An 8,362-nucleotide genomic window follows, 5' to 3' on the forward strand; every position below is an offset into this window, starting at 1 on the left:
ATTCCAACAATTCTACTCTAATTATACGTAAATAACCCAAAAATACTATTTCAAAGGAGTATTTCCACTCTTGCATTCATTGAAGCACTGTTTGTAGCCAAGAAATGAAAGTACCCAAGTATGGATGACTGGATAGAGATGATACAGGACACCACTCAACGATGAAGAAAGATGAAAACTTGTGGCCACGTGGATGAAACTGGAAGAGATTATGCTAAGCAAAATAAGTCAGAAGGATAAAGACATAGGCCACATGATTATACTAATACGTAGAATGTAAAGAAACTTAGTAAGCTAACAGGCAAGCCAACCCATCAAAAACCCTTGGGATCCCACTGCAGCACTGAGATTACTAGAGGGAGAAAGACAGAGTAAGGGGTTTAGTGGGTCCAGTGGACAGTGGTGGAAGATTATTGGTATTGTGATTGTGGGTGTGGTATGGCAACTTCATTTTTAAAAAGCATACTTGGCTTTATACACTAAAATATAAGCAGTTTCATTAAAGTAATGACTCAGATAACATCTGTAGTGATGGGAGCAGAACATATGACCCAAAATATGCAACTGTGAATTATCTTCAGATAAAGGAACCAGATCCCAAGCACTCAAGGAGAATTCCTGATTGACTGTCTCTGCGCTCTCTAAAGAGTTTAGATAGTTCTGTTCTTGGAATAGGCCCTTTTTTACCATCGATAACTATGGTACAATATGAGGTAGGAATGGTAGACAGGAAGGAATCTAGCAAAATCTGTTTGTTGAAACTCCTCTCTATCCCACAGTCTTCTGCATGGCCCAGAAAACATATATTTGCCAAATATATATTCTTTTCAGTTTATTCTGAACTGCCTTCCTTCCCTTTAAAATCCCAACTCCCTGGCCCCTTCTTTATCCAAGATGATATACATACTCCATCTTTCATATTTACATAGATTTCCCATACATACATACATAATTAAAATTATTTTTTTCTCCATTATTCTGACTGGTTTTAATTTGATTATTTAACCAACCAAGAGGGGTGAGAATAAATTTCCCCTTCCTGACAATAGCTGCCACGTGATTTGATTTGATAACAGTTTCTTATCCCCAGTTTAATCCCCAGATAGTCTTCTCTAAAATGTCTCTTTAGTAGTTTCTTTGTAAACCTATTGTACATTCTTTGCATTTTTAAAGGAAGAAATCCTTTCAGAATGGTTTACAATGTTGAAACTAGGCAAAAGTCATTCGAAAACCAAGTATAATGAACATGGCAGGACAATAAATACCATTTGGGGAAAACAAAAGTAAGTAATTGAGATGGATTTTATTTTGTGGCTAGTACATAGATTTTAACAAATTCTGAGCTGGAGCTCCAGAAATGTTTAGAAACACACACACACACAAACTCACTTGAAGAGCATCACATTGTGTGCCTTGGAAGGCTAACACACGTTTAGAAAGTTTTTTTTAAAAAAGCAGCTCAATGCTCTTACAATGTCAATACATCCTGATGTCAATACAGCCAAAATAGCTGACAGAGGAACTTCAGAAGGACTGAATCTCTTATAACTGCACATAAATTGAGATATGAATGTTTGTTTGGCTTTTTTTTTTTAACCTGAGTAACAAACTTTCTACTCTTATCAGTTTGCTAAGAATTTCATAACTGGCTAAAAAAAGATAAGTAGGGAAGTGAAACAGATAGGTAAGTTCAAGGGATCCACTAATATGCACTTGATTAGTTGCTTTAACTCTCTAAACCTCAGTTTCTTCTTCTGTCCAATAATTAACCTTGAAGATTGTCATATGAATTACAGTAATACCTGACACACAAGAATAACTCTATAAATGGTAACTTATCGATACATAACTACAGGGCATCAATGTGACAAATCCTCAACTATCCACATTATTACAAAATAATGTTGACTCCATGTGCCACTTCATTCGGGAGAAGATGGCACCAATCTCCACACTAACACCACAATCCTCCACTTTACTCCTTCATTTTCCTTATTGTATTTTATTCCACTGTTCTTCCTCCAGCATTTTTTATCCCTCCACTATTTCCTTCTCTCCACACTACCTATGAATTTTCATAAAAGTTTGTTTTGCTCCTTTGTATATAATTGTGGCCAACTTTTTCCTTTTTCCTTTTTTCCATCTGTTTTAACTTGTGGACTCTTACAATACTTCCAGTTCTTAATTCTCAAATAGCTGCATATGGTCTCTGCACACAAAAGAAACTGAGTTCATACAGATGAGCAGTTAACAGTCCCTGGAGTTAACTCCTCTTACAAGCTGCTAGTTGTGAAGGAGGATGGTGAGCTGGAGACATTAGTTATCATTGTCCTCTCAATGGGGACAGAGGCCTACTGCAATTCTCTCTGATAATGCTACTCCCCTATTACATTTGTGGAATCAAAACCAGCTGTATTTTCACTACATTATATGACACCTTCATCAGCTTCTGGACTCTTCTACCTCACCTTCTTGATTTCTCAGTTTATATCAGTGCCACCACCTGACAGCTTCCCTACTATGAAAGATCTATACCCAAGCTGGACATTATAGAAGCAGTTTCATTATAAGCATTTTGCCACAAGAATTTTTGCCTCATAAATCATTGATCATAAGGCAATTTTGCCATAAAAGAGAACAAGCTGACAATTTGGTTTACTTTCTCAGTTGAAGTTAATTAATTAACTGCCTTTGGCCAACTATTTAAATTATAACTTTAGTTTTATTTCTGCATTGATGAAATAAAGTGATATTTTATTTTCTAGCAGTATGTGATCTAACTTTACACTCTTCAACTTCACATTTCCAGTAATTTTGATCACTAAACAACATATAAATATAAATGTATATACATGAAAATGATAAATGAATGAAAGGCTTAGAAGATGAGTGCTTAAACAAAACTGCTTTTTAAAAAATCTATTCTTTACATAGTATTATCTTGGACCTACACATACATTTCAAAAATATTCAAATCTTTTTATATATTTTTTATATATTTTTTTGGAATATATTCATATTCAAATAATTTGTCTCTTATCTTGATTTTTTACATTTCAAGATGTCCTTTTCAATGTCCCTTTTATGCTTTATTCTCTTCTCTTTTATGGCATGATTTGATTGTCTTATAGCCATTTAGTTTTGTGGCAAAAATATTTGCATTGAAGATGCTTAGGTGAAACTATTTAGAATCTAGGAAGATTCTGACAAGGAATCCATGACCCCAAAGAATCAACTGCCGCGCCAGCACGACAGCAGAGATGGTCTGAGCGAAGGACGTCGGGATTAAAGCACACACTTCTTGGTCAGCAAGCAAAGGCACACTTTATTTTTCTCTCCTTCCCTATTTATACCCTTCAGCATGGAGCCTGGGGCTGGGGGTAGGCGGAAGCTCTCAGCAAGTGCACAATAACATGGGGGTCAAAGAACACAAGGTAGCAAACACAAGGCAGGAACACTTCCTGCCTCCTGTTTTTCTGTTCCAGCACCCATGGCTCATTCTTTGTTTCCACACAACAGTGTGCATATGATTCTGTGGGGGAGGTGGGGAGGTCTGTCCAGGCAAAGGACCCAACATCAACTTTCCTAACATACTCCCCCCTCTTTCGTTTATTCTAAATGTGGCCCAGGGATGTTCATTGCACAGAAGTGCAGTCTCCTTTGTTGGTGACTGTATCTTGTTCTGAAAGAACCAAGTTTCTTGAGGTCAGAGTGTTAAACTTGGAAAGGTCCAATTGTATGAGCATACATCTCAATATGTAATCAAGTCAGTGCTATCTATAAATAATGCTAAATGTAGTAAGTCTCATAATCCTATCCATGTTCATTAACTAATTAGAACCTCAAAAGGTCATTTCTCTCACTCAATATTGTATTTATCTATGTATGTACATACAAATTCATGTAGCCATTCTTTACTCAGAGATGTACTGAGCACCATTTTTATCTCAAGTTATTTTGCTAGGCAAAGGGCATACCAAAGATGACTAAGACAACATCTCTCTTTGTCTTGGAAAGTTCATTACTAACAAGGACAAGTATGTACACAAATACTTATAACCATCTTAGCATTTTAAACATATTAGCTGTACTGGCTAATCCTTGAAGTGCACTTCCTGTTAGCTAGATATTGTGCTAAGAGCTTTACATGCATATTTTAATTAGTCACAGTAATATTACAAGGAGGTAATACAGTAGATGAACAGAGGCTCTAGAGTTGCTGGGTGTCTCATCCAAGTGTATAAATCGGCAAAGGGTTAAAATCCAAGTTTCTTTAAACTGGAATGCATGTAAGTTTTCTTGTGTCCAAAATGCTACAGGAATTAAGAGGGAAAATGCTGTGGGTCAGAGAAGAAAAGAGATTGTTCTTACTCCACAACAAGACATGGATTTACAGAGAAAAAGGAAAGCTGAGTCCTAGAACCTAACAGATAAAAGTAAGCTGGAACTCAGAGTCGTGGCCCTGAAAACGGCTGCCTCACTTGGTCCATGCAGCTTAAATGGGTGTTACCACGTGCCCTGCTAGCTCCATTTGTAGCTCTCCATTAGGTTCACCAATAGCTTGATGGATATATTTTAATAATATCATTGCTTGTGATAATATTGGCTGACAACTTTGTGTATGACTAAAGGGTAGTGGCTACACCTCCTAATATGTGCCCTGACATATATAGTGCCCTGACATATTTTTCCGGGTTGTCATTTTCACTTATCACCACGGTGAGAGTGACTGTTCTCCTCTACAGAGTCTTTGAAGGGGCAAGGCACTTGACACTGGTGAGCAGTTCTGGAATTGAGGAACAACCATCCACAGTTACACAACTAAAATGCCCACTCCCTGGTTGCCTTATGAAACTGTTCTTGGAAGAAAAAGAAAATATAAACAGGTACTTGAGCTCCTTCAAAAGGGAATACCTGCTAAAATTTTATACTTCTTATAAACACTTATTTTTGCAACTATGTAATTTCTTATCAAAAGTGCTTGAGGTTCTTACCCAGTTAAGTCTTTTTAAAAATGTTTGCAGAGGGCCTGCTATTTCCCTAAAACTGTTCTGTGCACTGTTGATAGAACTCTGAACACACACACAGGATCTGATTTCAGAAAGCTTACATAGTTGCAAATAGAGCCCCCCAAAACCATAATGTTTAGTCTGATGAAGAACTGGTACTGCAACACATTACACAGGTAAAGAGAAAAATATCATTCTACTGGTAAATATAGCTTCAAAATAAGTTGGTGAGTGTATGAGGGTCATTTTCATTTATGACTTTGGTTTTTTATATAAAAGCAATGTCTTCTTTAAAAAATCAAGCAATACACGAAATGACAGGAAAAACGAAACAGCCATATCGTTCATACTAAGTTAGCCTATGTTTTCCTTGGCAAACACAAATCCAGATACTCTGCAGTTTTAGAAGTAGCTAAGAGAAGAATGTTATATGGTTAGGATCATATGATATATGTGACTATTTTTATTATTATTTGTTTTCTTACATCATTGTTAATTTTTGTACAGTAGCTGATCTCCCCCTCAGTGTGTTGGTGTCAATGAAATGAAGTAACTTATGCATATCATTTGAAATACAAGTGACCATTTACTTACCAGGACATTGGTTGCTAAACAGACACAGGAGGCAAGGGTAGATAAACACCCCTGGTAAATGTGCCTGTGCCACGAAGCCAGACCCAAGAAGCTAGTGGGAGGCTCTGACAGCACGCCTCGGAAGCAATATGAATCTAGGAGCTGAGATCAGATAATCTGAGACACTTTGGACTCCAGACCAGTGGGAATCTTTGAAGCTTTCTCTAGATTTGGCCTCTACCACAAACGGCTCTGCCCTGAGAAGCAACCCCATCCCCCCACCACTACCACTCCACTCCACAATCCTCCACACCACCGCCCGACATCTCAAGGGATGTTTCAGAACCCCAGTTATTGCTCCAGAAGTTCATCTAGCAGTGACTCTAAACGAACAATATGCTAATTTTATTGACGTGGTTTTCCCTAATATTTCACATTGCAATTATATATTATTGGCTTGAGTAGTAAGTAAAGCTTCCTCACCAAGAGAGCAGAGATTATTCTTAAATTATTTCTTTAAAATTATTTATTCTTAAATTATTTTTTGAAAGTAATCTGATTACTTTTGTTGAAATTTCCAAGACTGAAATTTCCAAAAGTTTTCTGCTCAACCAAACTATAATTATTTACTTCATGTACAACTTTCATTTTGCCAGAAAGCAAAGACTTTCTTCAATTTCTTTGCCTCTATTTCCTATGTAATATAACTACCTCTCCCTTCACTCCTAAAGTGCCTCTCAAAACAATCATCCACATGACCAGTTACAGATAATCTGTTGTGCTTTCGTAGAGGAATGCAAATGCCAGAAGGCCAGTCAAAGATAAGTTTCCATCCTTCCCATCCCTCTCCCCACCCCCCACCAAAGGTTCCAGGAACTGACTGTTATCTGCACCAGGCATCCGGCAAGAAGGGACTTGTGACCGTCCAGCCCCTCCCACAATGTCTTTATAAACCCATGACTTTAAGAAACCGGGTTCCTTCCCTCTCAAGGAATATCCACTGTGTCAGATTACTCTGGGTAGGACCCAAGCTCGATCTAGCTAATAAAGGTTCATTTTACTTTTACATTAGACTTGGGTCTTGGTCATTACTGGACTCAGTGCTTTCATACTTTAACACCTTTTTCCCTCTTGAAGATGTTGGTATTTTTTCTAAGATGCATACTACTATGGTATACACTATTTTTTCCAGACATATCACTTAAAGGAGAATTATTCCTTCTTGATGATTATTATTCAAACAAATATTTTAAATATTAGCTGTCATTTGTTTCATTAGAATTGGTTTGGAGTTTTGTTGGTTTGGGGGATAGGCTGTTTGTCTTTTGCTAAAACAGTTCTTGCTGACCCTCCCATTCTCTTACTTATCCTATGCAATAAGTCTACACACAAACCCATCCTATTACAGGAAGAAAGAAACACACTTTAGGTTTAACAGTTTTCTTGAAGATGGCACATTTAGAGTTTCACTGCTTAAGTAGAACAGTAACAGCTAAGTATTTTGTCTTATTTTCAAAATTAGTATTGTTCCTTTAAGCTTAACCATCTTTTTTATGTCTTTTTTTTTTTAACAGCAGTTTCGCTCCCTGAAATTTCACTCAAACATTTGTGAAGGAGCTGGTTCTTTTCTGAGGAGCTGGTGCATTTTCTGAAGAGCTGGCCCATGATTTTCATCAGATTTGTGGAGCTTTTCTTGAAGCCAAGAGTTAAAAAACAAAACTGTACATTGTACAATAGATGTGCTTGTGATTTGGAGAATCAAAATAATAAAGTTAGAAAGAATGAGAACAAGCCATCTGGCAGCTAAGTAATTAAACATTCCAGGAGATAGAGTGAGTTATCCTCTTCTGGAATTGGCTCATCCATGACTAAAGGGCATAGCTTTTCACCTGTCAAAACCACTTGGCTTCAAGACGCCTCCTAATTCAAGAGCGCAGTTAAGCGAACTGGTGGAGAGGACCGTGTTGTTCCACATCACACTGTTGAATAGACTTCTTTACTGCTTTAGGGCATTGAAAATGATTTTGGGGAAAATGAACAGGGTCTGGAAAATATGCCTTGTACAGTTCACTGAGAATGATGGTAGCTATTAAAATCCAGCACATTTTCTTTTTTTTTTCCCCAAAGATCTATTTATTTATGCATATAGAACTGGGGTACAGGCCAGAGATGCAGGGGGGTAAGGACTCACCAGAGACAGAGTGGGGAGCAGAACAGGCAGATGTACCAAAATATACTGTTAAGGGGAGCAACTGGGTCAGCAGAGGTCTGCCATTCTATGTGGGTCAATCCCCTATTTAGGGATCAAACTAATGCATGCTGCAGTGGCTGCAGATAGTTTCACAGTGCTGTGCTTCAACCTATTGCACCGCCAGGGAGGGCCCAAATCCAGCACATTTTCTGTCAACTTGGTAAGCATCCCTTGTGATGCAGATCACACAAATCACAACCTGTGCAGACAGGCACCTTCCCCACAGGTGAAGCTGGCTTTCTGAGAAGGATGTGGAAAGGTAGAAAATGCATTGGACAAGGAGATGGAATATTTTGATTCAGTTCTATTCTGCTATAAACTCACTATCTCCTTCATATGGAAGTTTTTGTTTGCCCTGTCTCTTATACAGAGAGCTAGGATATAGAGCTAGGATATAGAGATCAAAAAATATATACGGTAGTTACAGGTATAGATAGAATACATATTTAGGTATGTTCAATTGTGCTTTCAATGTCAATATGGCATTTATGATTATCTCACTTTACACAATAAGAACCCAAGGTTTGGA

Source organism: Condylura cristata, unplaced genomic scaffold, assembly GCF_000260355.1.
Source record: "Condylura cristata isolate star-nosed mole 26May11 unplaced genomic scaffold, ConCri1.0 scaffold00005, whole genome shotgun sequence".
Classification (NCBI taxonomy): Eukaryota; Metazoa; Chordata; class Mammalia; order Eulipotyphla; family Talpidae; genus Condylura; species Condylura cristata.